This window comes from Peromyscus leucopus, unplaced genomic scaffold (genome assembly GCF_004664715.2).
Source record: "Peromyscus leucopus breed LL Stock unplaced genomic scaffold, UCI_PerLeu_2.1 scaffold_1055, whole genome shotgun sequence".
Classification (NCBI taxonomy): Eukaryota; Metazoa; Chordata; class Mammalia; order Rodentia; family Cricetidae; genus Peromyscus; species Peromyscus leucopus.
Window position 1 is genome coordinate 14,155 of NW_023504177.1, and position 17,385 is coordinate 31,539.

The 17,385-nt window shown below is 46.9% G+C and overlaps 1 pseudogene; it reads left to right on the top strand.

The window, feature by feature from the left end:
- The first annotated feature begins 1,161 nt into the window (after positions 1 to 1,161).
- LOC114684817 lies at positions 1,162 to 6,417 on the top strand (annotated as a pseudogene).
- Positions 6,418 to 17,385: the final 10,968 nt, after the last annotated feature.

Below are 17,385 nucleotides of genomic sequence, written 5' to 3' on the forward strand. Positions count from 1 at the left end.
GGGTCAGAGCTCCCTACTCAAGCAGCAGAGAGTGGGACAGAGCCTTCAACACCAGCCTGGAGAAGCAAAGAAGTCTTCATTCTCTTGAGTCCAACCAGGGCTTGACCAACTGTACAAGTGGGAGATGTATCGTTCCCATTGGCTCGTCCAATATCCAGGTGGGACAGGGGAGCTGGAAAGTTCCTGGGTCAAGCCAGCACCATCTGATAGAAACAGAACATGACCCACCATAATGACACACTTCTAATTTAAGTAGAGAAAGTAAAATAACTGATCTCAATTGATTTCAATATCAAAAAATTAAGGAACTGGAGAGCTAGCTCAGAGGTTAAGAGCACTGGTGCTCTTACAGAGGAACTAGATTCCATTCGCAGCACCCACATGGCAGCTCCCAACTATCTGTAACTCCAGCTCCAGGGGATCTGACACCTCTGGCCTCCATGGGCACCAGCACTCATGTGCACATGCCCACATGTAGATACATACAGCTATACATAAAATAAAAATAAAAAGTAAATCTCAATGTACACACACACACACACACACACTACAATGTGTCATTAGTTTAACAATGTTAATGAGTAGCTGTGGTTCTTTTTCTCATATCTTTCAAACTGAGTGTGTATTTTTTACTCACAGCACATTGCAGTTCAGATAAGCCCCCACAGACCAGTGAGATGCTCAGTGGGTGAAGGGCTTGCCCCAACCTAACAACAGGAGTTCGGTCCCCAGGCCCAGTGGATGACTCTGTCATTTGTGTTTGTCTTTCCACCACACACACACACACACACACACACACACACACACACACACCACGGCGTACACACCTCCCCACACACAAATCAACATTAAACTAAAAAGACAGATACACCCCTTTTCAGGTACTCCATGACTGCCGCACTGGGCAATCTAGATACAGATCCTTTCAACTGAAAGCTCAGAGAGGAATCCTGTCTTTCTTTCGGCTGCCAGTTCAATGATTAGAAGTTCAAAGGTATAAGTCAGTTATATCTGTTTGGGGGGTTTTTGTCTTTAGAACCCATTAGCAATGACTGTGACAGTCCTGTCATCCCTGTGCGCAGAGATGGCAGTCTCTCAAGATCTAGCGGTCACTCGACTCATGAAAAATGCCCATATCGTGTATGTTTTCCCTTCAGGCGCCGACCATGGCTCATTTCTTCAAAGAGAGGAGTACTTGTCCCTTCTGTCAACGTTATCTGGAAAGGCCGATGTACTTGAAATGCGGATACGTCTGCTGCCTCCGGTGCATTGACTCACTAGAGAAGATTCCCAAGACGGGGGGCACACTGTGCCCCAACTGCTCCGTTGTCTCTTTTGAAGGAAGACATCCTACCTGCTTTCGTGCTGGGTCGCCTGACTGCCAAGATAAAAGAGCTAGAGGAATCTCAATCATGTTCTAAAAATGAACCCCAGGATGAAGATATTTCAAGGTAAGAACTCTTACAAACATCTCCAGATCCATAAGGCACTCTGGGGAAAATCAACTTTCCAACATCTCCCTGTTAAGTTTTGAACATTAGCTAATGCCCAAAACACAGCACTTCCCACTTCTGAGTATAGATTAAACTAAGTGGGAAATTTTTCTGCCTCTGCCTCCCAAGTGTTGAGAATAAATAGTGTGCACTATCACACCCCACCCACCTACAAGTTTTTTATATGTATTTATGGGTGTTTTCCTGTGTGTATGTATATCTGGTCACCACATGCATACCTGGGTGTGCATGGGGCCAGAGAGGGCATTGGATCCCCTGAAGCTGGAGTTGCAGGTGGTTGTGAGATGCCAAAACTAAATCTGGGTCCTCCAAAAGAACAACAGTTCTGTCTATCTTGGAACTCACTCTGTAGACCAGGCTGGCCCCGAACTCACAGAGATCCACCTGCCTCTGGCTCCAGAGTACTGGGATTAAAGGTGTGCGCCGCACCTCCCGGCCCCTCCTGGAAAATTTTAAGGACATACAATATTTAGATCATGCCCTAGCCCTCTACTATCCAGCATGGTAGCTACTGGTAGTTGTTGAACATTTGAAATGAGGCCTGTATAATAATAACACTTTGAAAAATCTTATTAAGTAAAATGTATTGTCACAATACTAATTGATTGTATTGCTTTTTAGTTTATTTTCAATTAAATTTGTCGTGTGTGTATGTGCGTGCATGGATGCCGCAGATTGTGCCTGTGGAGGTCAGAGGACAACTTGAGAGAGAGCAAAGTTTCTCCTTCCACCATGAGGGCCCCTGGGCTTGAACTCAGAATATCCAGCTTGCAGGGCAAGCAAGTTGTTACTTGCCAAGCCATATTGGTTGCCAGCCCTCAGTACTTTTGATGTATTTACGAGAAAAATCTAAAATGTGTGTGCACCTTGAGTCCATTTTGACAACACCAGCCCAGAAGTTAGCTTTTCATATTCGATCACGTGTAAGTTACCTGACAGTCCAGTTCAAGGCAAATTTGTGATTCCGTAGCACCAGGTTTTCCTGGATTGTTGATTGAGACACAATCTGAGCAGTGCTGATACTGCTGACTCACAATCCACATGTGGATTAGCAGAAGCCCAAGCAGGAAATACAGCCCCTGTCTGACAGCGAGACCCGGGATCTGAAGTGTTCAGAAGTCCCCAGGTGATGGTGATGGACAGAGAGCTTAGGCGACCATTGCGATGGATGAAATCATCCTGGCGCTCAGGGCCCCCACGTGAGTGGGGAAAGCCGGCTGATGGTTGTTTGAGGAATTTAGGTGTAGTTACACAGGGACTCCAGACTGATGTCTGCACCAGGTGCTCTCTACTCCAGGGCTGCAGAAAACAATGCCTGGGTCCACTTCACAAGTTAACTCGGCATTATTGGTATGCTCAGTTTATATCACGCTTAAATATTTTATCCAGTGTGTGTGTGTGTGTGTTGTGTGTAGGCCAGAGGACTCCAAGAATCACTTGGTGCTCTTTTCTCTCCTCTGCTCTTATGTGTGTTTGTACGTTCCGGAATCAAACCCGGGAGCCAGGTTTTCAAGGCAAGGGTCTTTCCCCGCTAAGCCTTCTCCTATTATCACATGTATTCTGCATTGCTGTTATGATATGTCTTAGACAGGTATGCAGCGAAAGTGGATTATCATAGCCCAGTGGTATGTAGAGTGAGCTGAAGTCAGGAGGCCAGTCTGGACTTACTACTGGACTCCTGAACCCTAGGCTTATTGAAATGTACACAGTCCTTTCTCATTCTCTTTGTTCCCAGTGCCTGTGCTTTGTGCATAATTCTGTCTACATAGCAACTGTTTACTTCCCAGTTACTTACTTGTTTTTGGATTGTTTGAGGCTGGGTCTCACCATGTCACCTTTGCTGCCCTGGAACTCACAGAGATCCACCTGCTTCTGCCTCTGAGTGCTGAATTCAGGCCATGCACCACCACACCCAGCCCCAACCGTTTCGTTCTTGCTCCCATATGAACTGTATATTGAAGATGGTCAAATGCAAGCCAGCGGGTGGTGGCCCACACTTTAATCCCAGAGCTTCGGAGGCAAGAGCAGACAGATCTCTGTGAGTTAGAGGCCATCCTGGTCCACAAGGTGAGTTCCAGAACAGCCAGAGATGTTACACACACACACACACCACACACACACACACACACACACACACACACAGAGAAACCTGTCTCAAATGTTGCCCTGATCGTGACCCCAGAGAGACCACAAAGACGAGCATGCCGGAATGCAAAAGCAAGGTTTAATTCTGGATATCCAAAAGCAATACAACCTAGGCAGGACTTCGTCAATACATCCAACGTAGTGGAGGCTGGAGGAAGCGCCACCTGTCTGCAAGCTCAGTTTTTAAGGGAAAAGTCACAAGTTACATCATTTAGTGCTAGTACAGGTACAATTCTGATTGGCTCGTGTCTAGGAATTCCAGAAATCACAATTCAGTTTTTCTAAGGAAGTAGTTGCCCACCACCATTTTTCATTGGCTGCCCCCAGATGGGGCATCTGGTGATTACACAGTCACTATGGAAACTAGTTGGACATTCTATGGTCAAGCAGTTGCCTAGGGGCCAGGGAGAGGACATTCCATAGTCAGCAGCCATTACCTCCTGACTACTTGTGACCTGTATTTTGCACTTCCTGGTTTCTGGAATCTGAACTGACTGGTCTCAGTAACTTCTGGCCTGTTCTCAAAAGGAGAAATCTTAGGCCTTAATTTTAGGGTGAAAGCATTTGGTCTTATTTGGCTCATTTTGTCTCACATCAAACACACACACAAAAAAAAAAACCAACAAAAAAGATGCTAAAATATGTTCCAGAATATCTTTGTCCTTAATAACCCCTAATAACTTACAATTAGAGCTTTTTTCCACTGAGCCAAGTAATTAGGAGGCTGTCTTATTTTTATTTTTATTTATTATTTATTTATTGTTTTTTTTGAGACAGCGTTTCTCTGTGTAGCTTTGTGCCTTTCCTGGAACTCACTTGGGGCTGGAGGGATAGCTCAGCCATTAAAGGCTAGGCTCACAACCAAAAATAGGAGGCTGTCTTAGTAACAGCCTGTTGCTATAACAAAACACTTGACCAAAAGCAACTTGGGAAAGGAAAGGTTTATTTGACTTACACTTCCAGGTACAGTCCATTACTGAGGAAAGTCCAGGCCGGAACTCGAGAAAGCATTTGGACAGAAATCATGGAGGAAGACGGCTTGCTAACTTGCCTCTGGCAGGATGTCTTTCGAATGCTTACCTAACTCCCTTCTATACCCAGGACTACCTGCCACATATGGTGCTTCTACATCAGTTAACAATTAGGAAGCCCCCCTCCCACAGACACACCCACTGGCTTATCTGGCCTGGATAACTCTTTGTTTTCTGTGTGTTGCATGTATGTGTTATTCACGGGCATGTAGAAGCCAGAGGACAGCCTTGAATGCCATTCCTTAGCTGCCATGCACTTTTTTGGGACGAGTCCTTCACTGACAGCTTAGGCCAGCAAGCCCAGAGATCTGCCTGTTCCCCCCATCTAGCACTTGGATTATAAGTATGCACCAACCACCACCCTGGCATTTTTTATGTGAGTTCTGGAACTTGAATTCAAGTCCTCCCTCAGGCTTACAAGGCAAGCACTTTTTCAGCAGACCTATCTCCCCAGACATCTTTATTTTTTTTATAACTCTAAGAAAAAACCTGTCTAGAATGCAACTCCAGGGCTGGCGAGGTGGCTCAGCAGATAAAAGCTCTTGTGCCAGGCCTGACAGCCTGAGTTTGATTCCCCAGGACCCACCTGGTAGAAGGAGAAAGCCTGCTCCTTCAAGTCGTCCTCTGACCTCCACATACATAACTCTGGTGCCCATGCACATACATAAATAATGTAAAACCATAATTTTTAAAGAACCCAATCAAATAGATGACTGCAAAGAAAAAGATTAGTATTTTCCTACTCTACAGTAAGTGTTGTATCTGCTACCCTTCAAATGTTAATTAAACAAATTAAGTATTACATAAGTCAAATACTCAACGCTGTAGACCTTTCCAACTGTGATTTAGAGAAACATTTTGGGTAACTGCTTTCATGCTACACATAAAACGTCACCTAACTAGGAAGATCTTGAAATTTTCTACAAAATGTGATTTAAAAATAGAATGGAATTAAATAAAAGTGAGATGCATGGGCCTCAACAATAAATAGGAAGGACAGAGTTCATGTTGCTTATTTTTGCTGGACTAAGGATTTTCTCTACACAGAAAACATGACCTTTGATGTGGACACAAACTCATCATCTCTGATGACCTCAGGAGTGTCTACTTTGGATCTAAGAAGCAGGACCGGAAAGAATGTGCAGAGAGATTCCAGATCACCACCTGCGTCCTGGGCTCCTCACGGTTCACTGCCGGCCGCCATTACTGGGAGGTAGTGGTGGGAACCAGCAAAGAATGGGATATCGGCGTTTGCAAAGAGTCAGTTGATCGACAAGTTCCTGTTGCCCTGTCGGACAAACAGGGATTCTGGACTGTGGGGGTGAGAGAGGGAAACGTCTATGCCGCCAGCACTGAACCCTTGACTGAGCTCTCTGTGAACCCCCGGTTGCACAGAGTGGGGATTTTCCTTGACCTACAAGAAAAGCAAGTATCCTTTTGGGACCTTAGCGATGGTTCCCACATCTTTACATTCTTTGAAATTTCTGAATCGGATGCATATCGCCCACTCTTTATTCCAGCAAATTCGTGTCCAGATGATCAAGAAGAAACCCTCACTATCTGTCCTGTGACGCATCCAGGCATTTTTGGGCCTCCAGTTAACCCCTAACAAGGAAAACAATACTTGAATACAAAATCTTCTATGGGAAATTGCTGTGTACTCCTAACTATGGCTAAGAATTTTTGTGTTTGGTATACACAGGGCACAAAAGCATTGCAGAAATATATGGAAGGCATCATGAATCTTAATTAGTTAGGGAAAATTGCATTTTTAATATAAAATATTATTATTATTGTTTTGCTTGGAATTTGTTTAAATTTCTGTTCCCATTCATATATTGTGAACTTTTAGATAAACTTGGAATGTCTTCCTTTTTACTTGCTATAATTACTGCTTTGTGGAAAAATAAACTAAATTAAAATTTCAGATTTGACCAAGCAGGCTGATTGATTTTCTAAAGGACAAGAAAATAAGACCTATATATCAACAGTAAAAAAAAAAAAAGAGAAATGTTTAGATATGCTGTTGTACCCAATAACTTTTAACATCACAAATTCATCTCACATACAAATTTAATATCCACTGGGGTAGAGATATGTTGTTATTAAAAATGCTAATTTTTAAATTTATATGATGCACTCTCGGGGCTGGAGGAGAGATACCTCAATGGATGATATGCTTGCCAGGCATGAGGACTTGAGTTAAATCCCCACCTAAAAGAGATGGGGTGGTGGGGGAGACGGAGGGACGACGGCTCAATGGTTAAGAGCACTTGCTGCTCTTCAAAGGACTCAAGTTCAGTTTCCAGTACTCACATCAGCTCACAACTGCCTGTAGCTCCTGCTCTAGGGGATCCAGTGCCCTCTTCTGGCCTCCACACACACTTGCACACATGTGCACACGCTTACACAAACATACCACACATAGACATAAACAAAAATGACATCGATCTTGCCAGGCAGTGGTGGCGCACACCCTTAAACCCAGCACTCGGGAGGCAGAGGCAGGTGGATTTCTGTCAGTTCAAGTCCAGCCTGGTCTACAAAGCAAGTTTCGGGACAGCCAGGGCTACACAGAGAAACCCTTCCTCAAAAAACCAAACAATAAAAATATATCAATCTTAAACATAGTAATTCAGCCTAAATAAATAACGGAGAGCTAGCATGCGTATGATGAGAGCAAAACACAGAATGGCCAAAAACAGGGACTCAGTCTATTACTCTAGCTCTTGGAAAGATTAGCCAGGAGGACTACAAGTTCATGAACAGCCTGGGTTCTAGAGTGAGTTCGAGGCCAGTGTGGGCAACTTAGTGAGACCCTGTCTCAAAAGAAAAAGAGGGTTAGAAACGTAGTTAAGTGAAAGAGCACTTGCCTAGTGTGGTGACTGAGTAATCATGGCCTCCATAGACTCTTGTTTGAACGCTTGGCCCACAGGGAATGGCATTATTGGGAGGTGTGGCCCCGATGGAGGAAGTGTGTCACTGGGGCAGGATCTGAGGTCTCATCTATGTTCAAGCTCCACTCAGTACACAGCCTCCTCCTGCTGCCTGGAGATCAAAATGTAGAACTCTCAGCTCCTTCTCCAGCACCAAGTCTGCCTATCTGCTACCATGCTTCCCACCATGATAATGGACTAAACCTCTGAAACTGTTAGCCAGCCCCAACTAAATGTTTTCCTTCATAAGAGTTGTTGTGGTCATGGTGTCTCTTCACAGCAACAGAAACCCTAACTAAATGACCTAGTAAGCATGAGACCCTATGTCCAATCCTCAGTCCCAAACAAAAAGGGAGGGCAGGGCTGGATATACAGTTCTGTGGTGCAGCATTTGCCTAGCACTTGGCAGGTCCTCAGTTCAAATCCCAGCACTACAAAAATAAGGGAGAGAGAGGGGCAGGAAGGAAGGAAGGAAGGAAGGAAGAAGGAAGGAAGAAGGAAGGAAAAGAAATTCGCCACACATAGTAGTACACACCTATAATTACAGAACTTGGGAGGTGGAGCGGAAGAATCAGAATTTCAAATTCATCTTTGGCAACAGAGAGAGACCAGCCTAGGCTACCCTAAGGGGTCAATCTTGTGGATTATGCTTTTTATCCCAACACTCAGGAGGCAAAGGCAAGTGGATCTCTGTGAGTTTGAGGACAGCCTGGTCTACAGAGTGAGTTCATAGGACTACAGTCAGGACTACATAGAGAGACCTTGTCTTAACAAAATTTAGAGGGCCAGCGGGATGGCTCAGCAGGCAAAGGCGTTTGTTTCCAAGCCTGGTTACCAGAGTTTGATCCCTGGGTTCCACATGGTGGAAAAAAACCAATCCCCTCAAAGTGCCTTGGAATTACACACACACACACACACACACACACACACACACACACACACACACGATGGAATTTTTCATTTCATGACATCTAACTTCAAGCCCCATAATTTCCACTTGACTTTGTATTTGTCTTTTGTTTTTCAATGAGAGGGGGAACCTGTCACGGTACGCATGTGGAGGTCAGAGAACACCTGTGGGAGTCAGTTTTCTCCTTCTACCATGTGGAGCCCAAATTGAACTCAGGTTGCCAGGTGTGACAAGTGCTTTTACCCACTGACAGGCCGCCAAAAAAGCAGGATAAGGTTGATGATACCCCGAAGACTCGGGAGAGGGGCAAGTCTGAGGTGAGTGATGGAGGGTGAGGTATGTGAGTGTGTAAATGCACACACAACTATGGACAATGAGGGTAACAGTATCCATTTGCTGTAACAAAGTCCCACTGATCCGGTGGCTTAAACAGCACAGATGTATTTCCTCACTGTTGTGGAGGCTGAATGTTCAGACACATGTCAAGTCAAGCTGGTTTCTCCTGAGGCCTTTCTTTAGTTGTGTGGCTGGCCATCTTGTGCCCTATGGTCTTCCCTCTGTTGGCCTGTGTCCTGATCTCTCTTTTCCCTTTTCTTCTTCATCCTCTCCTCCCCTCCTCTTCCTCCTCTCTATATATGTATATTACTTTATATAGATATTATATATTTATATGTTAGTTTAATCAGCATACAAAGTAATGAGTTTCATTATGACTTTTTCTTTTTGGCTTTCCGAGACAGGGTTTCTCTGTGTAGCTTTGGCCTGTCCTGGAACTTGCTCTATGGACCAGCTGGCCTTAAATGCACAGAAATCCACCTGCTTCTGCCTCCTGAGTGCTAGGATTAAGGAGACCACTACCACCATCCAGCTCATTATGGCTTTTTAAAAAGATTTTTTATTTTTACTTGTGTCTGTACAAGAGCCCACAGAGACCAGAAAAGAACATCAGATCCCCTGGAATTAGAGTTACAAATGAGCCTGGGGATGGTAGCTCGCCTTTAATCCCATCCCTTGGGAGACAGAGGCAGGCAGATCTCTTCAAGTTGGAGGTCAGTCTGGTCTACACCTCGAGTTCCAGGACAGCCAGGACTGTTAGACAGTGAGCCACCGACATGGGTGCTGGGGGTGAACTCCAGCTTCTACAAAGGCCCCTGAACTGCTGAGCCAAGTCTCTTACCCCCACATTTTGTTTTTAGCTTTTTAGTTTGTTTTCTTTTTTTACGTGGGTGTGCTTGCACACTGCACACGTGTGTGCACGATGGACATTTGGAGGTCTGCAGACAAACTGTAAGTTCTCTCCTTCCACCATGTGGGTTCTGGGGACCAAGCTCAGGTCATCAGGCTTACAGCAAGTACTTTAGCCTGCCATACCGTGGATCTGGCCCTCATTAAGACATTTCCACATATACTTTTTATTGATTTCCCTTCTTCAATCCATTACCCCAACTCTTTGTCTCTGCTCCTATTGGCTCCCCTCATCCCCCAATAGTGTCCTGATGTCTCTCCCCCCCCCCAGAGCTGGCACTCTACCACTGAGCTAAATCTCCAAACCGCCCCCCCCCCCCCGTGTCTTTTAACGAGGATACGTCACCTAAAGGATTAGAACACACTGTAACAGCCTGGTGTCCCCTTAATCATCCTGTCTCCAAATACATCGATGCCCTGCGGCACTGGGGATTCGGACTTCAATACTGGATTCAATATTGGCTTTGGGGAAGACTAGATTCAGTCTGCTACGGTGAGTGCTCATATATGTGTTGAGAGAATGTTCTACCTCATCTGTCTATCAGGAGAGGGGATGGAAGGTTAAGGACCAGCATGCACGTGTCCGGCTTGGAGCAGAGCGGACAAGACTGTAGGACGCAGTGACCTCTGTGACTACAGGAGGCAGAGGAAAGGCGCATCAGCAAAGTGAGTTCCTGTCTGAGTATGTGACTCAGAAGGCGCTATCCTGGGTCCCTGCGGTTTCCCAACATCCCTTGCCTGTGCCAGCCCCTGAACCGGCATGATCTCTGGCGCCCCCTGCTGCGCAAAAAAAAGCGCCAAAACTCGATCCAACGCCGTAACTGCTCACTCTGGAGGTACTGAGGTTTAAATTTCCTGAGATTCAGTAGGAATGATCCCGGTACCCTGGGGGACTATACCCAGGACAAATGATGCCACTTCCTCTCAGGTGTGGGTCTGAAGCTTTAGATGTAAGTATACAACGAGGAGCAAATGAGGAAACCAGCAAATGAAAGGAGACCACGCGAGAGCGGGGCTCTACGAAGGACGCAGGTGACCCACGTGATGAGTGCCAGGAGAGTCAAGAGATGGTGGCTCCCAGAATATAGCTATCGCTCCTGCCCTGGGTGCCTCCCAGGTCTAATAGCAACTCGAGCTAGAGTTCAGCTCCTGTAAAGTATTAGTGTTTTGTTTGTGGTGGTTTGGGTTTGGTAGTTCTCCCTGGCCCAGAAATACCTTCATAAGGACCCCCGTGTTGATTTTTCCAGAGACTTCTGGACTCACCAATTCTTTATAGGAGCCAGGTGTGGTGGCGCACGCCTTTAATCCAGCACTCGGAGGCAGAGGCAGGCGGATCTGTGAATTCAAGGCCAGCTTAGCCTACAGAGTGAGTTTCCAGGACAGTCAGGACTACACAGAGAAACCCTGTCTCGAAAAAACCACAACCTATATACCAAAACCCCCCAAAAGACTTTTCTTAGATATGAAAAAAAAGGGGGACTACAGTGCAGAATAGTACCCCAAGCTTTTTCATGAAGCAAATGTGGCAGCCTGTGACCTAACCTGAATCTTCAGGTGACTCGGGGTATTTTATCACCTTCTTCTTCTAAAGGAAATGGAACCAGAGACATGGAGGGAAAGAGTTCAGGGCCAGGGAGATGGCCCGACAACCTGAGTTTGATAGTCAGGACCATGGGAAAAAGCTTGATCCGGTGGGCACACATGTAATTCCAGCAATCCTCCTGAGCTGTAGAGACGGGAAATCACTCAGAGGACTGGGCCAGCTAGTCTGGAGTGCACAGCAGCAGCAAGAGACTCTGATTCGACAAGGAGGAAGGCCAGAAGCAGCTCCAGGAATGGCCTCTGGTCACCACATGTACACCAGCGCACACGCACACTGACTCACACATACAAAAAGTAAAGTTAAAGCACTTTTCCGTAACTGTCATCTTAGAGTCTTCATCAGTAACGGATGGAAGGAGAGGCAGACCCACAGCCCAGTGCCAGGCTGAGCTCCAGGAGTCCAGTCCAAGAGAAAGAAAGAGGATTCTCTGAGCAAGGAGTCAGAGCATGATAGGAAACCTGCAGAGACAACCGCGAACCAAGCTTGTAGGAACTCACGAACTTCAGACCAACAGCTGTGGAGCCTGCACGGACCAGACTGGACACTGCATACGGGAGACAGTTGTGTAGCTGGTTCTGTTTGAGGGCCCCTGGAGTGGGAACAGGATCTATCCCTGGTGCATGAGCTGGCTTTCTGGAGCCCACTACCTATGGTGGGACACCTTGCTCCACCTTGATGGGGGGGGGTCCTGGCTCAACTGAATGTGCCAGGCTTTGCTGACTCCTCATGGAGGCCTTACCTTTTGGAGGGATGGGGGGTCGGGGCAAGGAGGCTGGAGGAAAGGAGCGGGTGAGAGAGGAGTCTGTGGTTGGTATGTAAAATGATTTTAAAATTTTTTTAAATAAAAAAATAAATAAAATGAAATGGTTATGCCAGTGAAGACAGGAGAGCCTGGCTGAGAGATAAATGTCTAAAAAACAAAACAAAACACCTTTATACTCTGATTAAGACCCTGATGTCCCTGGTGGTCCTAGTATCACACCTCCATTGTAAACCTACACAGTGGCCATTGGCGTAGGCCACACCCACCTATGACATCAGCTCTTCGGGTCATGGTGAGCTAGTCCTGGATAACTGACTGGGTTAGTCATGACAGTCCCAGTCACTCCACCAGCTTCCTCCCTGCCGACCTCTTCCTTTGAAATTCTTTCGTCAGAACTGGAGATTAAATCAGGCCTCAGACATGCTAGACTCTATCGCTGAACTATGACCCCATTCTTGGTGTTTGTTTTTTTTTTTTTTGTTTTTTGTTTTTTTTTGCTTGCGTTTTGGAAGTCTAAGTTACCTGGGCTGGCCTTGAATCCTGCCTCTCTACAGTAGTGTACCATCTAGCCTGGCAACACTGGTTAACTGTGACTAACTCATGGATACACTGTTATTGCAGCTTTTTTTTTTTAAAGTTGTATGTTTATGGTGCTTTGTCTGCATGTGTATCTCTGTACCTCCTGCATGCTGGTGCCAAGGAAGCCAGGAAGGACTGGAATTGGAACCCCAGTCCTCTGGAAGAGCAGCAGGTGCTCTTTTAACAACTGAGCCTTCTCTCTAACCCCATAGTTAGAGTTCTTAATAGTAACACCCAATTGGTCACTAGGGAACATAATTACCAGTCTAAAAAAAAAGATACTCCAGGGGAGGACTGATGGAGCTACAAGAGTAACAAGGTTGGTCCATATAAATCTGGGAGGAACCAGGCATGGCCAATGGCCAGGTTATTCCGGGTCTGACGCTGTCTCTAGTTCTGCCCGTTCAATGTGTCACTCTGTACTGGAGACTGAACCCAGGACCTTGTGCATGCTAAACAAGTACTCTACCAACTCCTAGTTCACTGAGCCTGAAAACATTCCCTAGTGGTTCATGGTAGTGCGCTTGCCCGGCACATAAAGGCCTGCATTGGATTTCTGAGTCAGATGCACCGCCGCCGCCGCCGCCACCGGAAATGTCCTTCAGTTCGTACTTTTCAGTAGAATTAGCCAGGGGTTACTAGGCAAGATGTGCCCACTGGTGTAGAACAGGGGCATGAAGGTGTACCTGCCCTGACTAGAAACTGGTCAGAAGCCCACTGCTGTGGATTTTACTCTAACTGTGTAAAGGCGTGTTGCTTTGTTTATGCTGCAGTTGTTTTTAATGTGAAGATGTGCTGCTGTTTCCCCTGGCCTGCCAGGCACCTGATTGATCTAATAAAAAGCTGACAGGCCAGTAGCTAGGAACAGAGGGTAGGCATGGCTGGCAGATAGAGAGAATAAGGAGGAGGAGGAATCTAGGCTACAGAGAAAGAGGAGAGAGAACAAAGAAGGAAGAGGGAGATGCCTGGGGCCAGACAGACACAGAGTAGGACTTACAGAAACAAAGGTAAAAAGGCCCGAGGCAAAACGTACAGAGAGACAGGTTTAAATAAGTTATAAGAGCTGGTGGGACAAGAATAAGATAAAGGGAGGGCTGGAGAGATGGCTCAGTGGCTAAGAGCACTGGCTGTTCTTCCAGAGGACCTGAGTTTGGTTCCCAGCACCCATATGGCAGCTCACAACTGTCCAGCACCTTCACACAGACATACATGCACGCAAAACACCAATGCACATAAAGTAAAAATAAACTGTTTTTTTAAAAAAGCTTTTTTTTTAAAAAAAGCCAAGCATTCCTAACTAATAAGTCTGTTCATGATTTTGGGAGCTGGTTGGTGGTCCCAAAGCAAGCCCGTTACAGCCCATGCCTCTGGAGATCATAAAAACTAGAGGGGAGCACACCACTGTTGTTCCAATAAACAAACATGATAACTACTTTTTGAGTACTTATGTGTATACCCATAGATTAGGGCTGCTTTCAACCTTAGCCAGAAAAGCCTTTCTGCAGACTGGTCAAAGTTGAGAATAAGTGACTAGTGATTGCTCGGCCCTAGACGGGACATCTCTAACTTCCCCGCCCCCGCCAAGACATGGGGAATCAGGTACAGTGAGTTAGAATGGAAAGAATGTAAGCTCTAGAAAGCTGGGAGGAGTGCCATGAAATGCCGTCCTCTGGACACTGCATTAATGAACTCACCGTAGCCATGGTCACCTGCACAGCATCAAGCCATAAGCAGTCAGCATCCCAGCAGGCAGTCCTAACTGAGCTTAGTAGGTTACCAAAAAACAAAAACAAGAAAAGGAGATGGAGGGGGAAGAGGGACATGTTGGGAGTACCTATTGTGTGGAAGAGAAGGGTGGACTGATCAAGATACATTTTGGGGGTTGTTTGTTTGTTTTCAAGACAGGGTTTCTCTGTGTAGCCCTGGCTGACCTCAAACTCAGAGATCTGCCTGCCTCTGCCTTCCTAGTGCTGGGATTAAAGGCGTGCACCACCACCATGTCCAGCCAATCAAGATACATTTTTAAAGTCTGCTTTTAAGCAGCAATTTTAAAAGTGCTCTTTACAATTTGCCAATTAAAACACTGTGGCTAAGACACAGATCTACCTAAAATAAAAACAGAAATCTGAAGACATCCCCAACCAGAACCAAAAGAAAACATAACAATTTCTAAGCGGAAAGTATGTCAGAAACCTACAGGAAATGAGGACTCCCAAGGGGAGGAGGCCCTTGCAGGCTGGGGGTGGCTGCCTAGAATCTCAGCAAAATACCAGGAGCTACAGGACTCTACCGACTCTCAGAGCCAGGTGGTGCGTTCTGCAGCCAGCTGGCCTGCCAGCTCACTCACTGCGGTGCAACGCCACCAGAGCCTGGGCCAGCAAATCTCTACAAGAACCTTGTCAAAAAAAGCAGCAGCGCCCCATTGCAGGAAATGTGGTTCCTGTTTTGTGCACAGTGAGACGGGGGGAGGGCCGAGGAGGGTCTGTGTCTCAGAAATGAAGTTCCCGAGAAGCTGCTTCAGCAGAGCCGGAGAGGCCCCAGCCCCATCCATGGTACACCGCAAGATGGCAGGGAGCCGTGTGGTGGCGGAGTCCCTGGGAGCCACCTAGAGCTTAGATGTGAGGCGGCTGAGAAACCAAGCCCATCCATCTCCCATGCCAACCAGAGTGCCGGGGAGGATCCTGCTAGGCAAAGATCTGCAGGCTCTGCCACCCAGGCGTACACCTCTATGGATCAAAACTTAGGAGTCCCTCTCCCCCACTCTGTTACTCAGGAGAGTTCTGCCATGGGATCTGTTCACTCCAACCCCACTGCACAGATACCCAGGTCAGAGAGATACCCACACACCCCTTCCCAACATGTAGGTCAACCCTGAACATGAGTTTTCGTTTAGCAAGAACCCCTCACCCTTTATGACTGGGCTCTTGATGCCAACCACCCCACACCCTACCCCAAGTGACATCTAGTCCCCATTCAACAAGGCAATAATCAACCCCATGGGCTGGGAGAGATTGCTTATCGGTTAAGAGCACTGGCTGCTGTTACCAAAAAAAAAAAAAAAAAGCCAGGCAGTGGCACACGCCTTTAATCCCAGCACTCGGGAGGCAGAGGCAGGCGGATCTCTGTGAGTTCGAGGCCAGCCTGGTCTACAAGTGAGTTCCAGGAAGGTGCAAAGCTACACAGAGAAACCCCTGTCTGGAAAAAAAAAAAAGAAAGCACTGGCTGCTCTTCCAGAGGACCAGGGTTCAATTCCAGCACCCACATGGCAGCTCACAACTCTCTGTAACTCCCGTTCCAAGGGATCCAACACCCTTACCCAGATATATATGCAGGCAAAACACCAATGTACATAAAATACAAATAATTTTTTTAAATCAACCCCAAACCCTGTTCCCTCTTAGTCCTCTTCCACTCAGAGACCCACCTGATCGTCTCCACAACTTGCCCGACTCTGCATTCAGAGTTGAGCTCAATCTCTCGTCCCAGTGTAAGACCCACTCACAGGGTCCCCTGAATGTGCAACCGCTCAGTCTTACTAAATAATCTGTGTGCCTCCATAATACACAGATATGTGTCCACATGCCTGGGCATGCAGGGGTTGGCAGTAAACATCAGATGTCCTCATCTTTTCATGTATGTATACACGGGTGTGTGCAAGGGCACAGGTGGAGCTCGAACACAACCTTGGATGCTGGTCCTCACCTTCTACCTTGAGAGATGAGCTGGCCTAAGCCTAAGATGTTCTAGGGATGGATTCTCCTGCCTGGCCCATCTCTCAGTAGCACACTACAGACGCACACTTCCATGCCTCTCTGAGCTCTAGGCATCTCAACACAGGTCTTCACACTCCTATGACTGTGTCTTACCTACTGAGCCACCTCGCCAGCCTCCACCACCGTTTTTGAGAGAGGATCTCTCTCTGAACCTGGGACCTACGAAGTGGTGGTTAGCCAAGTCTCCAGGATACCATCCATTGCCCACCCATCTGCTTCCCTTGCTAGCCAGATGGATTCAAGGCTGCATCTTGCTTTCAGGTGGGTGCTAGAGGCCTGAACTCACGCTTGCACGGCACTCTCCTGAGCCGACCTCCGGCCCCTGCGCATGCTGCCTAGACACGATGTAACTGAAGAGCCCTCTCACTGCTACGAGGTGATGTGTGGGCTGACTCATCCCGCATCTAGTCATGGGGATCACTCCACGCCCAGGCGCCGAGCCTCAGAGGGGCATCTTTTAATGGCAGCATGTGATATAAAAGTCTGGCGGCTAGAATATTCTGGAAAGGGGCATAAATGAGACACAATCTCTTTGGTGTTGCTTTGTACTTCAGACTATAAGGGATGAGAGGAAGATGCGAAGGGGACATGCAAAGGTTGAGTCCCGGCTCCCAGGCCATGCTGCTTTCGGTTTTCTTCTTAAGAGAGATGGGACAGGCATCAAGCCTTACCCTCCACCAGGCTGGGCAGTGAATGGATCAGAACCATCTTCCTCCTGTGCTTGATTAACTGAAACTGGTGTAAAGCTCAAAGGCACGGAATCGCCAAATGCACTTCCTCCGGGGCACAGGGTCGGCCCTGAGTGGTCGCCCAACCATGAGGTCATTTTCACTCAGCCCACAAATAAAGGACCCTCCTGCCTTCACAGCAAAACTGGACTGCCCAG